Source organism: Danio rerio, chromosome 4 (assembly GCF_052040795.2).
Source record: "Danio rerio strain M-AB ecotype USA chromosome 4, GRCz13ab, whole genome shotgun sequence".
Taxonomy (NCBI): Eukaryota; Metazoa; Chordata; class Actinopteri; order Cypriniformes; family Danionidae; genus Danio; species Danio rerio.
Window position 1 is genome coordinate 72,417,462 of NC_141024.2, and position 18,843 is coordinate 72,436,304.

General features: G+C 36.8%; 1 protein-coding gene and 1 long non-coding RNA gene across 2 annotated transcripts in view; one reads left to right on the forward strand and one right to left on the reverse strand.

Annotated features, from left to right (window-relative positions):
• The first annotated feature begins 5,768 nt into the window (after positions 1 to 5,768).
• Positions 5,769 to 8,274, forward strand: LOC148682554 (uncharacterized). Its single transcript, XR_015943073.1, has 3 exons — positions 5,769 to 6,548; positions 6,719 to 7,183; positions 8,032 to 8,274. It is a non-coding gene; the product is annotated as an uncharacterized LOC148682554 (long non-coding RNA).
• Positions 8,275 to 13,240: 4,966 nt separating this feature from the next.
• The window catches only part of LOC100004160 (potassium voltage-gated channel subfamily A member 5), an 83,643-nt gene continuing 78,040 nt past the window's right edge, over positions 13,241 to 18,843 (reverse strand). Inside the window, exon 2 of the mRNA XM_087249976.2 lies at positions 13,241 to 13,891. The gene's annotated coding sequence lies outside the window, so the exon portion shown is untranslated. The remainder of the gene's footprint in view (positions 13,892 to 18,843) is intronic.

Below are 18,843 nucleotides of genomic sequence, written 5' to 3' on the forward strand. Positions count from 1 at the left end.
AAGCTCATTTGTGGTGAATGATGTCAGAATTTACCGGTATTTTGGAATGGATGTGTGAATGCTCTTTTCCGGAAAATTTCCGTAACGTCCTCGCCTGTGTGAACAGTGCTTTTTTGAATATACCGATAAAGTCGTTCCGGAAATTTTCCAGATATTTACCAGTATCACTGTGTGAAAGTGGCTATTGCCATTGTTTATTGATAATTGTCTATTTGAGCGTTCATATGAGTGTTTCTGTGTTCGTGCATTCATGAAGAAGCCACGCTGCCAGCACCGAAACACTTCTCACAGCATCTCATTGTGTGTGTGTTTGGCTTTATTACGGATCTGTGACCAAAATCAAAACGATTATGATGCCACCAGAAATCTCCGCCTCTTCTGTGTGTGCGACATGGACACCTATTCATTGTACAAATCGCTGTCAATTTCACATCGTCCTGTTTTTTTTGGGGGGAGTATGCTGCTGTATTTGGTACTATCTGCAGCCAGCACCTAAGCTTTTCACCAATGACTGTAAAAAATATGGACGACGCGACAGCCCTTTTTCCCATTGAACGCCTTGAGGGCAAAACGCCTGCTTGACGGGCACAAACTGTCGCAAAAGACTGCTGAAATTGGAGCCTTGACATGCGCAGAAGGACTGTCTGATGGAGCCAGAGGAGGAGCCGCGAAAATGAGCGGAGTCGAGCTTCCAACCAAACGCTTTATGTAAAATCAACCACGCCCCCCGAACTTCTCAGCATGCGTTTGCTGTCATATCAACACAAATGGATGTAATAACGTTAACAAATATGAGGGTTTTATATATTCAATCGCGCCAGCTCCGGACCGCAGCGCATAACCTACTCGCGGCGTCGCGCAGTGGCGCAACAAGGGGGTATGCGCATAGGGGCGCCACACATGGGGGGGCGCCGTTGTGCCAAAACTATTTTTTAAATTATCCTTATTAAAAGTTTCGAATAATAAAAATAAATAAATATGTTTTGTTAAAAAAACATTATTTTGCATTTTAAACGAATATAATATTGTTATTGTTTAATTCAAAATCATTTAACACAATAACATGCAGTCCCACAACCTAGTGTTCATGTAGATGTAACTGTTTAGATTTGTTTTTATTTTTATCAAAATAAACTGTCAAATCATACATAATGTCAAAAGTTATAAGATTAATCTGAAAATTTGTCTTCATTTATTATTAATTAATTAATATAAAATAAGAGGGATCACACAAAATTTGAACCCGCACACCCCTCAGTAAATGTGTAGTTGCGCCCCTGGCGTCGTGGGAAGATTCCGGCTCGCATGCGGCAGCGCCGGCTCGCTTGGCCGCCGCATCTGGCTTGATTGACTCGGGCTGGAATAGGGTAGTGAGTCCAGGCATCCGGAGTAGGTCCAGCAGAGGTAACGTTAGTCAGTCTGAGCTCTGAGGGGTAAGTCTCCGGCAGGCGAGAATCTAGCCGGAACTGTGTTTTGCTATCTGAGTTGTTAGGTGTGTATCAGCAAACTAATAAAGCCCGAATAAAGCCCTGAACTTAGCGAATAAACAGAGTTCCACCAGGATCATACATGTCAGAAACTGTAGTTTACTGCTGAACTCATGTTGTCATGGTAAAATAACACAGAAATCGAATAATAACATTTCAGTCTCCTGCTGAAGCTCAGACGCGCTGCTTTGAGAAACTGTCAATCACAGCTGTCAATCACGATGACACGCCCAGCGTTAAATTACTGCTAAAAACAAACTGTTTACAAAAATGAAGATCTGCACCTATTTCAGCACAATAACCAGTGCCTTAATCGACCAGAACCATCTTTCAGGACATTTTATTGCAAGTGTAATAATTTTTTTTTATTTGGGCTCAAGTCTCCTTCATTAACACGGAGGAGGCGGGCTTTATGACTTGTACTGCAGCCAGCCCCCAGGGGGCGATCTAACGGCCGAGACCTTCACTCAAACGCAGGCTTGCGGCACACTTGCTTTTCACTCATAGCGCACGTGCTGCTGATGATGTGACCATGAGAGTGATTTGAAGTGTTTGCATCTTGTTTGTTGTTGCCGGTGAAGGAGTGATTTTCTGATGGATGTGCGATTCTGGATGGCGTAACGTATATCATTTAGAAAATCGTTCTTCCGGGTCTGGGGACAGACTCTCTGAATTTCGTATGTTGACACCTACAGTTGAAAGCAGACGTTTACATGCGCTGTATAAAAAGGCACATAACCATTAAAAAAACAGTCAGGCGTTAATGTGACTACACTTTTTCTCTTTCAGGTAAGTTAGGATGCTCAAATTTGTTTCTGTTCTGCTTAATAGCAGAATATTGAGAGATATTTATTGAGAAAATGTTACACATTTTCTTGAAAGTCAAGTTTACATACCATAATACATATTAAGGCTCTGAAAAAGGTTTTGGAAGTTTCTGATTGGCTACATTTGAGGCACAACTGTAGAATAGCATTTAAGGAAAACCTCAAACACACTGCTTCCCTGTGTGACAAGATGGGGAAATCAACAACAAAGCCAGATTACAGTTAGCTAAATGACACTGGGAAAAAAGACTAATGTTTGGAGACATGTCCTGTGGGACTCTAAGATTGAACTGTTTGGCCATAATGACCAGTGTTTCACTTGGAGGACAAAGGGGAAAGCTGACAAGCCTAGGAACACCATCCTGACTGTGAAGTATGGGGGCGGCAGCATCATGTTGTGGGGCTGTTTTGCTGCAGGAGGGACTGGTCCACTTCACAGCAATGATGCCATCATGAAGAAAGAACATTATGGAGAAATACTGAAGCAACATCTCAAGACATGAGCCAGGAAATTACAACTTGGCCACAAATGGGTCTTCCAAACAGACCACGAGCCTAAGCATACTGCCAAATTAGCTCAAATGTGCTTGAGAGTGAATGTTTTGGAGTGGCCATCACAAAGCCCTGATGTCAATCCTGTAGAAAACTTGTGGGCAGAGTTGAGAAAGGTTGTGCAAGACAAATCTGACCAATTCTGTCAGGAGGAATGAGCCGAAATTCCTGTTACTATTGTGAGAAGCTTGTGGAAGGACCAAAAACACTTGACCAAAGTTAAACAGTTTAAAAGCAAAGCTAAAAAAATACCAAGGCAATGTGTGTAAACTTTTGACTGAAATGCTTTCTCTTAACGCGATGTTGTGGCAGAACTACATCCTAAACTATAATGACCACCTCAGGTACTGATTATGGGCTTTAAATGTGAGTTTGAAGAACACTCTTATTGGCACACAACCAGCGATCGCTTCCCAGAGGATCGCTGGTTCTCACACGAACTCTCAGGACTACATTTCCGCATTCCCCAGGACTACACATTCATACATGCACTGCTCCCAAACACGCACGCCTGCTCATTCATCTATCCTGATTGCAATCACCAGCTGGACCTTGTTCACAGACTGATACCACTCCATTCATAAGCCACTCATTCACGCTTCCAGTTTGCCGAGTCTTGTTTTGCCAGTGTGACATTACGAAGCGTTTCTCCCTGTCTTGTTTCTCTGTGTTTAGACCCCTTGTATCCTAGTTATCCTGTTTAGCCACCTGCCTTTCGACCTTTTGCCTGTTTATATAGACTACGACTCTGGACTGTCTATAGATACCCGTTTGCACCTGATAACCACTGCTTGCCTGACATTGAATAAACCTGCATATTGGATCTTACCTCCAGTTGTCCTCTGTCACTCCACCCAGTCGTAACACTTATAGTGACATTTATATCCATACTACTAGTAGAGGCCTTTTAATTTCGTTAAATAGGTTTAATATGTATGAATTAGATTATAACTATAATCAATTAGATAATTAAAAAGCCCTTACCCGTTTCGTTGAGTGCAGTGGCCGGCAATTTCGTCACGTTTGGTGTTGTAGACAGACAAAATCCTTGTCACATCTCGTGTTAAAATCAAGTGTTACCTTTTATTTTTATTAAGCATTGAAGTAGGATCATTTGTACTTAATTTGGTTCTTAAAATGAGTTTCCTGAAAATGGATCTCTCTCAGGGTTTGAAACTACATTTATTTTTGAGGGAATCATAACAGCATTTTCACATTTCAGTACATTTAAGTGCTTAAAGATTTAAGCAACTATTATAACCGGTTCATTTGATTTGCTTCGTTTAATAATAATAATAATTCCTTAAATTTATTTTCTGGACACTCAAAGCGCTTCACACATAGGGGGAATCTCCTCATTCACCACCAGTGTGCAGCATCCACCTGGATGAGGCGATGGCAGCCATTTTGCGCCAGACTATTATAACATACTATTAAAAGAAAATATAAAAGTTTTACTTAAAAAAAAAGAGGTTAGTTTACCTAAAAAGGTCAATTCTGTCATCATTTAACCTGTAATCATTGACTTCCACGTTATTTGTCTTTCCTACTATGGATGTCAGAGGTACAGGTGTCCAACATTCCTCAAAAACCTCGACAGAAAACAGGTCAGGAATGAGTAAACAATGACATTCGATTTTTGGGAGAACTATCCCTTTATTCTTTTGTTAGTGTAATAATCTCTCTCTTAAAAAATTAAATAAGTCCTGGAATTAAACCTTTGATTATATCAATTAATAACAACTATCTCTGAACTAGAAATGCAGAAAAACAAATGATTGTGGATCTTGTTTTTAGGTGGACCGAGATAAACGTTGCTCAGTTGAATGAGTTGATTAAATGCGCCTCAGTTTCGTTCGTTCTAAATATCTGCGTTGTAAAATAATAATTAACACATTTATAATCGCCTAAACGAGTTTCCAAGTCATTTTACATGTTCATGTGAAGTCGAGTGGATGAGGGAAAGAGTGATGTACACGCGCTGCTCCACACGGGGGCGCCAGATGAACATCTGTAAACATGTCAGCTCACATAGTCAGCAATAAACGAACAAGTCATTTCTGAAAGGATCTTCTTGACGTGTTATAATGTTATTTATTTAGCGATTATCAGTCAAGTTAGCAAGCCTTGCATTAGCACCATATCGCTTTATAAGTGTTGTATATTTGTATATATCAAAATAAATGTAATGCAGTCAAAATTATAGATTTTTCATTCATGTCTAAAAATATTACAATATCAAGTAAAGCACGTGGTTCATGAAGATATTTAGTAAATATCTTACTGTAAATATATCAAAACTCTTTTTTTTTATTAGTAATATGCATTGCTAAAAGCTTAATTTAAATTTTAAAGGAGATTAAAGGCCAAATTAATGTAAATATAATAATAATACTATTGAAACCCGGCTGAAAAATCCAGCTTAAACCAGCCTAGGCTGGTTGGCTGGTTTTAGCTGGTTGACCAGGCTGGTTTTAGAGGGGTTTTGGCCATTTCCAGGCTGGTTTCCAGCCTGGTCTTAGCTGGTCAGGCTGGGAGATGACTAGCTAAAACAAGCTTGATCAGCCTAGCCAAGCTGGGAGTCTAGCCAAAACCAGCTATATCCAGCTTCAACCAGGCTGGTTGAGCTGGTTTTAGCTGGATTTGGCTGGTCATTTTTTCAGCCTGACCAGGCTGGAAATGGCTGTAAACCAGCCTGGAAATGGCCAAAACCCCTCTAAAACCAGCCTGGTCGACCAGCTAAAACCAGCCAACCAGCCTAGGCTGTTTTAAGCTGGATTTTCAGCAGGGAAAACATACTATTAAACATATATACACATTAAAGGAAATCTAATCTAGTTCTAAATAATGCTGATTTCGTTTTACAGCAACAGATTAGTGGGAAAAATCCTTCAGAGTCGTTCAGCCAGTCACAACCTTTATTCAATGAGAGGATGAAAAACAAGAGCAAACTCAAATCAATCGACATGTAAATAAATTCTCTATAAACAACATATTCAGTAGGACAATGACAAAAATGAGCATTTAAAGTAGCTAAACTAGCCCAGTGCTGTATTTCCCTCTCAAACAGAACATACAGTATTAAGTGACGTTTGACGTAGCGAAGGAACACGTGAAGTACTGTTATAAACTGCATGTATTCCGATAAACCAGATCAGTTTTCTCCTTTTATCCCTTTACATTTGCATGATCCACACACCTGTTCTGTCATTTCATCTTACAATTAATATTGTGATGAGTGAGTTTAAAAACACTCTGCATGTGTAACATAATTTTATGTCAAACAGCGTTATTCACACTGTACGAAGCGATTGGTTGACTTTTCTTGTAAAAAAAAAAAAAGTAAGTAAACTTGGTGCTTTTAAATCGATTAGTTGACTACTTAAAACGTGGGTAAACTAATTACGTTTGAGACAATACGTTGACTACTTAAGTGGGTCAACTCATTGCTTTTAAATCGATTTGTTGACTTTTAAGTGAGTAAACTTGTTGCTTTTAAAGTAATTAGTTGACTTAAACTTTTTTCTTTTAAGGCGATTAGTTGACTTAACCAAGCTTTTTACTTTTAAAGTAATTAGTTGACTACTTAAGTGAGTAAACCTGTTGCTTTTAAAGAGATTTGTTGACTACTAAAGTGAGTAAACTCATTGCTTTTCAATCGATTAGTTGACTACTTAAGTGAGTAAACTTTTTACTTTTAAATCAATTAGCTGACTACTTGAGTAAACGTTTTGCTTGTAAAGTGATTAGTTGACTACATAATTGAGTAAACTTGTTGCTTTTAAAAAGATTAGTTGACTACTTCAGTGAGTAAACTTTGTACTTTTAAAGTGATTAGTCGACTCTACTTAGGTAAACTTGTTGCTTTTAAAGAGATTAGTTGACTACTAAAGTGAGTAAACTTTACTTTTAAAGCGAGTAGTTGACCACTTAAGTGAGTAAACTTGTTGCTTTTAAATCCATTAGTTGACTACTTAAGTGAGTAAACCTGTTGCTTGTAAAGTGATTAGTTGACTACTTAAGCGAGTAAACTTGTTGCTTTTAAAGAGATTAGTTGACTACTAAAGTGAGTAAACTTTACTTTTAAAGCGAGTAGTTGACCACTTAAGTGAGTAAACTTGTTGCTTTTAAAGTGATTAGTTGACTTTACTTAAGTGAGTAAACTTGTTGCTTTTAAAGTGATTAGTTGACTACTTAAGCGAGTAAACTTGTTGCTTTTAAATCCATTAGTTGACTACTTAAGTGAGTAAACCTGTTGCTTGTAAAGTGATTAGTTGACTACTTAAGCGAGTAAACTTGTTGCTTTTAAAGAGATTAGTTGACTACTAAAGTGAGTAAACTTTATTTTAAAGCGAGTAGTTGACCACTTAAGTGAGTGAACTCATTGCTTTTCAATCGATTAGTTGACTTTACTTAAGTGAGTAAACCTTTTACTTTTAAATCAATTAGCTGACTACTTGAGTAAACTTTTTGCTTTTAAAGTGATTAGTTGACTACTTAAGTGAGTAAACTTGTTGCTTTTAAAGTAATTAGTTGACAACTTAAGTGAGTAAACTTTTTTCTTCTAAAGTGATTAGTTGACTACTTAAGTAAACTTGTCGCTTTAAAAGTAATTAGTTGACTTAAGTAAGCTTTTTACTTTTAAAGTGATTAGTTGACTAAAGTGAGTAAACTTGTTGCTTTTAAAGTGATTAGTCGACTACTTAAGTGAGCAAACTTTTTACTTTTAAAGTGATTAGTTGACTACTTAAGTGAGTAAACTCATTGCTTTTTAATCAATTAGTTGACTTTACTGAAGTGAGTAAACGTTTTACTTTTAAATCAATTAGCTGACTACCTGAGTAAACTTTTTGCTTTTAAAGTGATTAGTTGACTACTTAAGTAAGTAAACTCATTGCTTTTAAAGCGAATAATTAAATACTTAAGTGAGTAAACTTTTTGCTTTTAAAGTGATTAGTTGACTACTTAAGTGAGTAAACTTGTTGCTTTTAAAGTGATTAGTTGACTCTACTTAAGTAACTTGTTGCTTTTAAAGTAATTAGTTGACTTAAGTAAGCTTTTTACTTTTAAAGAGATTAGTTGACTACTTAAGTGAGTAAACTTTACTTTTAAAGTGAGTAGTTGACCACTTAAGTGAGTGAACTCATTGCTTTTCAATCGATTAGTTGACTTTACTTAAGTGAGTAAACCTGTTGCTTTTAAAGAGATTAGTTGACTACTTAAGTGAGTAAACTTTTTACTCTTAAAGTGGTTGGTTGACTACTTAAGTGAGTAAACAAGTTGCTTGTAAAGTGATTAGTTGACTGTACTCAAGTGAGTAAACCTGTTGCTTTAAAAGTGATTAGTTGACTACTTAAGTGAGTAAACCCATTGCTTTTAAAGTGATTAGTTGACTACTTAAGTAAGTACCGGTTACCGGTTTCCAACATTTTGCAAAGTATCTTCTTTTGTGTTTAACAAAAAATAAAATAAAATAATAATAATAAATCAAACTGGCTTTAATCAAGTCAAGAGTGAGTAAACGATGACAGACTTTCATTTTAGGTGAACTGTCCCTTTAAGAAAAGTTACCGATCGCTCTTTACAGTGTACATCATACTGTGTGAGAGATGAGTCTGCAGCTCTTAAACCTCTTGACTCCATAGAATAGTAAAATCATGGTATAGTGCATAATCTTTTCGATAAATAAATAAAATAAATAGGCCAATCAGTACAAAGACAGCAGCTTAAAGGGCACACGCGTTCCCTACGGCCAGAGATCAAGTATTCATAATGTGCTTCAAACACTTTCAGACACACAGAAATCAATGCAGATCTGAAGTCGACACCTCCATTTATGATTACACAAATTCATTGTGGACATTGATATGCAGATTTCTACCTGTGGGGATATTAATGCACTTTATAGCAGGTCAGAAGCAGCATTTAAGTCAGACTTAAATATTTATATATAAATATATATATATATATAATTGACAGTGAGGGTCACATGACATAAGTAACACAGTTGACATTGTCATTATTTCATTTGTAGTCAAGTTCAACAACACTGAATAAACGCCAATATAATATATGGCCATCTGTTATTATTATTATTAGTATTATTACTACTACTATTATTGTACTGAAAAGTGATGAATGTTGTCCAAATGACCGTAACTGAAAGAAAGAAAGGAAACAAATGACATGTTTGTGGTATATATATGTACACGTACAGGCTAATTCACACCTCAGCAGCAACAGACACAGACAAACAGCGACACACACACACACACATATAAGGTTTGGGTTTTGTAAGGAGCTCATTTCCTCCATTTGATCATGATGAACAATCTGGTGGCGTTTGTCTGTGAATTGATCCGTAAGTGTTTTCTATAGACTCTTGTATTCTGAACGACAGCAAATACTGAACATGTTGTAGTGCTGTGCAATACTGAAACACACATCCTGGGTTCTTTTAGACACAGATACATCAAATAATGCAACTATTTAGCAAATATGTGTACCCTGAAACTCATGTGTGTGTGTTGGCATACAGTTTTTTGTGAGGACATGGTACATGTGTCCTTATAAACCCAAAGAATTGTCCTTATAAACCCAAAGAATTACATTTTTCCAGTGTCCTTATAAACCCAAAGAATTGTCCTTATAAACCCAAAGAATCGTCAGCGTAAACCCAAATAATTGTCCTTATAAACCCAAAGAATTTTTGTTTTCCAGTGTCCTTATAAACCCAAAGAATCGTCTTAGTAAACTCAAAGAATTGTCCTTATAAACCCAAAGAATTTTAGTTTTCCAGTGTCCTTATAAACCCAATGAATTGTCCTTATAAACCCAAAGAATTTAGTTTTTCCAGTGTCCTTATAAACTCAAAGAATTTAGTTTTTCCAGTGTCCTTATAAACTCAAAGAATCGTCCGCATAAACCCAAAGAATTGTCCTTATAAACCCCAAAGAATTTTAGTTTTCCAGTGTCCATATAAACCCAAAGAATCGTCCCCGTAAACCCAAAGAATTGTCCTTATAAACCCAAAGAATCAATGTTTTCCAGTGTCCTTATAAACCCAAAAAATTGTCCTTCTAAACCCAAAGAATTGCAAATCTGGAAATTGAAAATGTTAGGGTTGTTTTGGAGGGTTGTTTTTGGGTCGGGTTGGGGAATATTACTGTGATTGAAGACGAATGACAATGATTACTTTTTAGAATTATTTCCCAAGTGCTGTTTAACAGCAGAACACACACTTGAAACATAATAGTTTTAATAACTCGTTTATTTAGAAAAATGAAGTCAACTTAATAGTGAATTTTTTTAGGAAACGAGTGACTTTTTACACTGTTCCACGCATTTGATTTGTGTTGGGACAACATGAAGGATTAAATTAACTTGTAAGTTACAAATTTCTGTCGATTGAACATACCAGCAGGCGCAGGATGTCAACATGACGTCAGATTGACGTTGTACCTCAATGTCATGGGAATGTTGGATTTTGTTTGGAAATGAAAATCAGGTTGATGTCAGAACGTCAATGTCCAACGTTCAATCTAAAATCAACATAATATCAACGTCTAATGATGTTACAGCTTGACGTTGTGTGAAGGTTAACACTATGACGTCTATCAGACGTTGGATTTTGGTTGTCATACATGACAAATAAATGTCAGGATTTGACGTCAATATGACGTTGGTTTAAGATGTTGGCTCGACGTTGGATTTTGCTCACTTTCCAACCTAACCTAAAATCAACCAAATATCAACATGTAATAGTGCTACAGCTTGACGTTGTGTGGACGTTCCCACTATGACGTCTCTAAAATGTTGGATTTTGGTTTTCATACCTGACGAATAAATATGAATTTATATAAATATAATATAATATAAATTGACGAGTCAATATGACGTTGTTTTAGGATGTTGGCTGGACGTTGGATTTTGGTCACTTTCCAACACAACCTAAAAACCAAATATCAACGTCATTTCAAATCATTATAGGACGTCAAAAATAATGTTGTTCTTAGACATGGCTAGACGTTAAATTTTGGTCACCTGACATCACAACCTAAATCGAACCTAATTTTAAAGCTGCGGTCACACTGCACTTTTCTCTCCATAGACTTCTATTCATATGCACGCGAATGCGTCAGACCAGAAACTCCAGCTTGTGCGACAAGTTTTGCAGTTCGCTGCGTTGCAAAGTTCAGGCTTGGTAAACTATAAAATCGCATCATGTGACTGCTTGAGACCAACTGATCAAAACATGACCTCTCTGGAAATTTAAAACATTGATCAATCGCTTGCTTTTAAAATGTCTAATCATCTTGTTGAATCCCACCCCTTTTCGCAGCATTGTACTACAGAATTTTGCATGCTCAAACTCTGAGCGCAGCATTACTCGAATTTTTAAGTAAACTAGTCCCTTTTTACAATGTAAAAAAGGCTGGGTTCTACAAAATCGATTTGTGTCGGGACAACCTTAAATTTGACAATTTATGACAAGATTAAATTAATTTATTAGTTTTTACACGTTTATGTAGATTGAACATATCACCAGGCACAGGACGTCAACATGACATCAGATTGACGTTGTACCTCAATGTCGTGAGGATGTTGCGTTTTGTTTGGAAATAAAAATTAGGTTGACGTCAATGTACAATGTCCAACCTAAAATCAACCAAATATTAACGTCTATCAGACGTTGGATTTTGGTTGCCATACCTGATATATAAATGTCAGTATTTGACGTCAATATGACGTTGGTTTAAGATGTTGGCTCAAAGTGGGATTTTGGTCACTTTCCAACACAACATAAAAAAAACTCAATATCAACATCTATTGATGATGTTGTGTGGACGTTACCACTTTGACGTCCATCAGACGTTGGATTTTGATCACCATACCTGACGAATGAATATCAGAATTTGATGTCAATATGACGTTGGTTTAAGATGTTGGCTCGACGTTGGATTTTGGTCACTTTCCAACACAACATTAAAAAAAAACCCAATATCAACATCTATCGATGATGTTGTGTGGACGTTACCACTATGACGTCCATCAGACGTTGGATTTTGATCACCATACCTGACGAATGAATATCAGAATTTGACGTCAATATGACGTTGGTTTAAGATGTTGGTTCGACGTTGGATTTTGGTCACTTTCCAACACAACCTAAAATCAACCAAATATCAACGCCTAATGATGTTACAGCTTAACGTTGTGTGAATGTTAGCACTATGACGTCTATTAGACGTTGGATTTTGGTTGCCACAATTCATGAATAAATGTCAGTATTTGACGTCAGTATGACATTAGTTTAAGATGTTGGCTCGACATTGGATTTTGGTCACTTTAACAACCTATTATCAACTAAATATCAACATTTAATGATGTTACAGCTTAACGTTGTGTGGACGTTATCACTATGACGTCTATCAGACGTTGGATTTTGGTTTCCATACCTGATGAATAAATGTCAGTGTTTGACGTCAAAATGACGTTGGTTTAAGATGTTGGCTCAACGTTGGATTTTGGTCACTTTCCAACACAACCTAAAAACAACCAGATATCAACGTCATTTGACGTCATTATTGGACATCAAAATAACGTTGTCCTTATTTGCTAGCTAGGCCTTGAATTTTGGTCACCTGACATCACGACCTAAATCTTACCTAATATTAATGTCTTATGATGTTGCGTGCCTGCTGGGATAAAACAATGAAGTTATCCACCCCCCCCCCCCCCCCCCAAAAAAAAAAAAAAAAAACCTGAAAAATTGTGTTTCAGCTCATTTTAAACAAGTAGTTGAAACAGTAGTGCACCAAACTTGTTCCTGGAGGTCCGGTGTCCTGCAGATTTTAGCTCCAAGCCTAATCAAACACACCTGGACAAGCTAATCAAGGTCTTACTTGGTATACTTAAAACATCCAGGCAGGTGTGTTGAGGCAAGTTGGAGCTAAACCCTGCAGAGACACCCCTGCTGTGGTGTTTTAACTGCTAGCTGAGCTTTTTCAAACATCACTTGGGAAATAATTGAAATTTAGAAGAGGGCTAACAACATTTAGGCCTTCAACTGTACTGTAGTTTGTGCAATTTAACATTGTTAGAGTGTGTGTGTGGGTTTCAGAAGTTAATGCTGATGTCAGGAATCGGCGTTCACAGTAATCGAGGGAAAATAGCACACACTGTAAAAACATATATCCGCAAATTAACAGTTTTTCGTGTCTTGCCATTCATGTTTTTTAATTATATTCGTTTATTTCTGCTTCTGAATTGCAATACAGGACCGTGAGCTTTCCTGCAACAACTTTAGATGTTGAAAAGTTTTTCATTTATTGACATTTTTTATAGTTTGAAGTGACATATTGCCGGAGTCGGTGTTACAAATCACAATACAAAACCCTGCTAATCAACTGCCAGTACCATTTTCTGTTATTCTACGCACTAAATTCTCTCGATATGGTGTTTATTATACAATATATAGTTTTAAATGACTAAAATGTCAATGAAAGTCAATCTTTTAAAGTATAGAGTTGAGTTTTCAACATTAAAAATGAATATACAGGAAGCGCGTGTAAACCATGTAATGCAGAACCTGGTAATTAACGGATATTTTATTTACAGTGCTGCTTTTTAAGAAACGATGCGTTTTCCTCTTCTCTACAGATGCTTATAAGTGTCTTCTGTTGCACATAGAATTACCATGTTAGATCGTTTTAGAAAAAATAGACATAATGAAACCGTCTCTACGCAAATAAACCAACTTGAGCAGACATGAACTCTGAGATAGACTGGTATTGCACACAGTGGGATCTCCTCCATTACATGCACCGCTTTCGCTGGACTCCATGGCTTTAACACGTCACCTGTCCATAAAGGTGTCCTTCAGAGTGCGTGTTGTGGTACGTTGGTCCCACATGTCCAGACGTGGCCCGAGGGCTCCATCAAAGGCACAGGTTTCTGCACGGGTGTTTAGAGGCTCTGGAGAATATCTGTTGTCATGATGATGGCTTGTTTTTTTTTTAGGATCTGTGATGAATACAGAAATAAAAACAAGATAAATATAACGTTATTACACTCACAGATGAAAACACACAGACTTCAAAATAGTTTGAAGCAATGAATACTTGTAATGCTTGTTTATTTACACCCAGACAGTTTCTACATCTGTTTTGAGAAACATTCAACCCAGGCGCATTATTAATACGTACCCCTGTCTACATTTCTGGAGATCAATACTTCCCAGGAGCAACGTTTTTTTGCAGTTTTTATTTTCGCAAATCTACTAGAGGCAGCTGTGTACACTTTTTCAGATCTCAAAATGTCCTTGCTAGTGCCATTCGAGTCTGCTGTTCTCCTGTAAATCGACCAACCCCCTCCTTCCCTAAACCAAACAGATTTTAGCACGTTCTCACCCTGTTATTTACTTGTGTATTTTATTATTTTGCCTTTTGTTTTACCTGCTTTCAAGAACTGTTTTTCATCAGACTCAAACCCCGTCGTCGCAGTGAACTCCTTTCTGCTTCTCAAGTTCATCGATGTACAAGGTGAGCTACTGGGCAAGTTGGCAACAGCGGAAAAGCCGGCCACACAAAGGTAATTGGTAAGTTGGTAGCGCAAAGAAAACCGAAGCCGTCGACGGCGTCATACTATCCCATGGCATTGGTTTTAAAGACGAAATGCAGCCATATGTAGCTCTGGCTACATAATTCACGTTCTCCAGAAATCCATACAGGGGTACGTTTTCACAACTGTGTTGGGAACATTAATTCATTCATTTTGCTTCTCCTCAGTCCCTTCTTTAACAGGGGTCGCCACAGCAGAATGAAACGCCATTTTCAGAAACAGTAAGTCAAAATTAAGCACAAGCGAAATAATCTCGTTTTTGATCTGAAATACTTTTACTATAATAAACTTACCATAATTTAGCTTGTTTTAATGAAAACTGCGGGAAAAAGGAAATAATTTGCATTACTTTTGTGTCTTTATTTTTTATTAGAAAATTTGTTTTAGACTAACAACAGATTAATCAATCTTTTTCTTTTTTATGATGCCATATATTACCCACACATACTTCTTCATTCTTACGGTGTTGCATACTTCTTAGAAGGAAATACTGACAAGAGGGAAATAGCAAAATAAGAATAAATATGGTGCGGAGGGTTTTGCTCTACACTGCTGTCTAACAAGAAGTCTAGACATGTCACAAAGAGCTGGATTGCTTGTAGAAGCTGTTAAATATATTGAAGATGCACTAAACTGTTCAGTTCTGCAGAAAGAGGAAGTATGTCTGGGTGCAACAGCCAAAGGACTGCAGAATGACGTTACACCAAAACTCCTCCTGTTAATATCAATTGTATATATATATATATATATATATATATATATATATATATATATATATATATATATATATATATATATATATATATATGCTGGAGTCAGGGAAATGTAAGTTAGTTGTGAACCTCCTGAATTTAATTCTTGTATTGCATTGGGGTAACCTAACCCAGTGCTCTGTCCTCGAATTATTCATTTGTATCTAATAAAATACTAATATTTTTGGCATTGAAGAAAACCCTCTCCAGACCTTTTTTTTATTGAGCACACATGGAACTGACTTGATATTCCAACAAAACCCAGACAATATTTTTGCTCGTCTAGAAAATGCTTCTTGATTTAAGAATTTCTAGATGTCTGGACTATAAACAAGACAAAAAACTCATCGTAAGAAAGGCAATTATTGTTTCATTATACTTAAAACGTGCAATAGGATATTGTGAAAAATGCTAACATTAGCCTGATAGCGCTGAATGCCCACGTCTCAAATCGCCACTCAAAACCACACGCCCTGAACGCACACTAGACAAAATCACTAAAATACATCACATTAAATTCACCATAGAGGTGAATAAAATATAATATAAATTGTTATAGTACAGCTAGCAACCTTTAAAAAAAATCCTCTATTGGACACACCGTTGATGTAATTCTTGCCATTACTTATTTTGACAGGTAGGTAGGACAGCCTTCTATAATTTGATTTGATAACGTTTTGATTGGACAAACTTTTAATGGTCCTATAGCTTTACAGAATTTATATATATATATATATATATATATATATATATATATATATATATATATATATATATATAAAATATAAATATATATAAATATATATATATATATAAATATAAATATATATAAATATATATATATATATATATAAATAAATAAATAAATATATATATATATATATATATATATATATATATATATATATATATATATATATATATAACTGATATATATATATAAAATATATAAAAAACTGGCTCGAATAACATTTAAGGTTTGAGCCGAACATATGAAAGACACAGACGATTGAATTGATAAACTGACGTCCCGTCAATACGTTTGATTTTCATAAATCATAAGTTTTCAAAGGAGACAAAACAATAACAAAACGGGGTCACGGGGTGCCCCCGTGTCAACAAGCTTGGCCCCCCTCTGGTCCCCCTAAATTTGGACACGTATTTTTGTGTCTAAACACCACGGAGAAGCAAGATCAGCCCTCGGTGTCGCGCGCACTTGCTCTGTCTGCTTCTGCGCGCTCTCGCTCTGTCAGTTACAGTGCTGCGCGCATGCATTCGTCAGAAGTTAACCCCCAAATTGACACAGGTAATAAGATTAAACTTCACTCTTGTTCATGTTGTAAGACACTATCAAAATGTCCACTGTTGATGATATTAGACTTTCTATATTTTCAATAGCGATTTTAAACACTTTTAATTGAGAAAGTCCTCGGCTATGCATGAGGCTGATATTAATCAGAGATTGAGTGTAAGTTACGTAGTTTTACGTTAGGAAATGCAGTCTTGAACTTACAAACAGTCGGCAAGCCGGAGAACAGATGAAACGCAGTGATCCAGTTTAGTTTTCAGTCACGTAAAGTCATATTCAACTCGTTCAGTTTTGCCTTCATTCGTTTTTTTTATTTCAGTCGTGACAGAAAGCACGAATGATGAAACATATGATTTATTCAGCCTGATCTCACGAGAAAACGTAAGTATTTTACGTTTTGCCAGTTTAGTGGCTAATTCGTACGAATTCGTACGAGTTCAGTCGTACGAAATGGTACGATTTTAAAAAGGAGGCGTGGCACCTGACCCCACCCCTAACCCCAACCGTCATTGGGGGATGAGCAAATCGTACTAAATTGTACGAATTAGATCGTACAAATTCATACGAATTAGCCACTAAATGAAAAAGTTACGAATTGCCGTGAGATTGTGTTGGATTTATTAACAACACATTTTTATATAGACAATCGAAAAATACACAGTAAATATTTATTAAAAGGAGGCTAAAAACACTGATTTAATAATAATACAAAAAAAATCAAAAACTGCTTTTATTTAAGAAATAAACTAAGAAAAAAAATACTTATTATGACTCAAGAAGAATGATTCGTGTTTTATAGGAAACACTGTGAAAATCTCCTTGGTTTGATTTAGATCACTTGGAAAACAGTACTGTATTTTAAATCAATGGAAGGGCAAAAATGGACTTCAACTGCATCTGTTAAAGCTTACAGGTGTAAAAATGTGTCGATGTAGAAATGTGTTATCCAACAACGCAAAGTTACTTGTCAAATAAATGAACATTGAAGATTATTTCGAGTTTAAGTTATTTAATTAGCTTCTTTATGAAGACAGGGCAGCACGGTGGCGCAGTGGGTAGCACAATCGCCTCACAGCAAGAAGGTCGCTGGTTCGAGCTCCGGCTGGGTCAGTTGGCGTTTCTGCGTGGAGTTTGCATGTTCTCCCTGCCTTCGCGTGGGTTTCCTCAGGGTGCTTCAGTATTAACTCTAATGAGCTGAGACTGAGAGGCTAGACATAGCGTTGGTTTCATACTGATTACTTTATCAAACAATATTTGTTTTCAACTTGCTTAGCTGCGTTTAAAAGAAGACACTTCAAGCTTTATAAACATATGCGTCTCACCTATGGGAGTTTTATTTTCGCGGAGTTTCAGCGCATTTTACTGACGCGTTTCTAAAAACTAGAGAGAGAAAAGACAGAATGCCTACACTGTTTATTATCCTTGTTTTGCAAAAGCACACACATTTGTTTTTGTTGTGAGTGTACACATTTAAAAGTAGACACCTAACAGATTCGATTGATGTATTGATCTTATCTGTACGATCAAAACTGAAAGAGTCATTTAGGTTCATTTCAGCTCAATGAGGTAAAAACTTGTCAGAACGCGTATACTAAAGACCTATCTGTTTAGTTAACCATACACTCAATGCTTCCCCCACCAGTCCAAACACATGTGGTGTAGGTGAATTGGGTAAGCTAAATTGTCTGTGGTGTATGGGTGTTTCCCAGTGATGGGTTGCAGCTGGAAGGGCATCTGCTGCCTCAAACATGCTGGATAAGTTGGTGGTTCATTCCACTGTGGCGACCCTAGATTAATAAAGGGACTAAGCTGAAAAGAAAATGAATGAATGGAAGCTCATGAAGACTGCAGAGTGATGCATAAAATTATGACTTTAAATAATTAAGTAGTTTGTGAAGTATGTTAAAGTGGCCCCTGCCCGGCCCCCTCTTACTCTGGTCTAGAACCGCCACTGGTTAACACATTACGAACTAAAGAATCAAAAGGTTAACAAGAACAAAACACTAAATGGAGCGGCATTTAGATGGATGATCGTGATTGCGGAGCACCGCCAGCCGGACCGCCTGAGCGCAAGCCACCACCGAGCTGAGGGAGGGCGAGAGACTGCGAGACAGAGAGAGCCGCCATTGCTGTCAGCCTTATATACTGGGAATCCCCAGTGACGTCACGGGCGTCATCCAATCCTGCATAAGCCGGGTATAAACACTCCTCCTATAACTCGACCGCAACAAGTACAAACAGGCAATAAATTAATAGATTAATTAAATAACACATACCCGTAACAATATATATTT